This window comes from Panthera leo, chromosome D1, assembly GCF_018350215.1.
Source record: "Panthera leo isolate Ple1 chromosome D1, P.leo_Ple1_pat1.1, whole genome shotgun sequence".
Classification (NCBI taxonomy): Eukaryota; Metazoa; Chordata; class Mammalia; order Carnivora; family Felidae; genus Panthera; species Panthera leo.
Window position 1 is genome coordinate 37,031,451 of NC_056688.1, and position 1,744 is coordinate 37,033,194.

Here is a 1,744-nt window from a genome sequence, read left to right on the forward strand (position 1 = left end):
GGCCTGGAATTAGACAACCAGATTCCCTGTCCTCATGTGCTAGGGCTAGGCCCACTTCATGCTTGTGGTGTAGGCCTCTTTTTCTTTTACTGTTTATTTATTTTTGAAGAGACAGGGTGAGTGGGGGAAGGGCAGAAAGAAACGAAGACACAGAATCTGAAGCAGGCTCCAGGCTCTGAGCCATCAGTGCTGAGCTGTCATGACCAGAGCTGAAGTCAGATGCTTAACCAACTGAGCCACCCAGGTGCCTCTGGGTCTCTTTTAATAACATTGCCCCTTGCTCACAAGAGTGTCCCAGTTTAGATAATATGCTAATGCAGTCAACATTCTCTAGAAGAGACAGAAAAATCCTAGTAAGTGAGGAATGAGGAGGAAAGAGCAATGTGGGGAAATTATGAGCAGTCTACCAAGTCTTTCTCCCTTGCCTTTTCCTACTACAGAACTCTAAGAATGAAACAAACCCTAGGGCAGAAGAGAGCTTTCCATTAGATGACAGTCTAGAGTTTTGGGTTTTTGTTTTTAAGTAAGCTCAATGCCCAATGTGGGACTTGAACTCACAACCTTGAGATGAGGAGTCGCATGCTCTACCGACTGAGCCAGCCAGGCATATCTAGAGTTTTTATATATAAAATAAGCCTAAGGTTTTACTTCATGAAAGCAAAGGGAAAAGCTATTCAACTTGATGGAACTTTTATCAATAAGGGAAAAAGAAGTTTATTGAATAGGTTTGCAAAGTACTGGAGGAAAGTAAAACAGCTTTCTCACTCAGTCCACTGTAACCAGGGCCTTCAATACACAATTTTGCATCACATATTATTTTGTATTTGACAAATATTAACCACTGTGTGCCACTAGGAATATAGTTGTGCACAGACAAGGTGCCTGCACTCATGAAGCTTACGTTAATTGATAAGAGATAATAAACAAAAATAAACATAGAAACAAATGATGTAAACATAAAAAATACCAGATAGTGATACTTTACACACAATTAATATAAATGGATATGATAGAGAATCAGTGCGTTGTTAATTTACTTGCAACGCCAAGGAAGGCTTCTCTGAAGATACTGTAATTAGCTGAGGACTAAATATAAAAGGGACTGAGTTATCCTGAAATCCAGAAGACCATTCCAGCAAAAGGACAAATATTCTTAAGGGAAACAAGCTTGAAAATTTTAAGGATCTAATAGACGTCTACTGTGGTTTGAACATGCTGGAGAAGAGAAGAGGGATAGTATATGTTTTTGTAAGCTCATTACTTTATATGTCCATGGTAATAGAAGAAACCCAGGATAATTTCTAAAGTTTCAGCTTGAGCAGCTGGTTGGGTAATGGTGTCATTTACATAAACTCAGAAGATTGAAGGAGAAGCAGGTTTGGAAAGAGGGGGCTATTGTTAAGGTGCCCATGAGAAAGTCGAAGGCTTGTATCCAATAATTGGAGGACACAGGCCTTTAATTAAGAGCAGACAACTAACATTCAATGGATACCTGGGAAAATCTCTAACTTAGAGAATCCAGAACAAACAAAGATAAGTTTAAATTTGGAAGAAAAGTAGAATGTTCATAAGAAGCAAAACATTCAATATAAAATCACAATTAAGATCCCCAGAAAATGAAGATATGGTACTGAAAATGAAAAATTCAAGAGACGATTTGAAAGACAAAGGGAAAAATGTAAGAAAATACCCTAGAAAGTTCACTAAACAGACAAAGGCAAAAAACAGTAGAGAAAAACAAGAA

The 1,744-nt window shown here is 38.1% G+C and overlaps 1 non-coding gene across 1 annotated transcript; it reads right to left on the reverse strand.

The window, feature by feature from the left end:
- Nucleotides 1–533: 533 nt before the first annotated feature.
- Nucleotides 534–606, reverse strand: TRNAR-CCU. Its single transcript has one exon. It is a non-coding gene; the product is annotated as a tRNA-Arg (tRNA).
- Nucleotides 607–1,744: the final 1,138 nt, after the last annotated feature.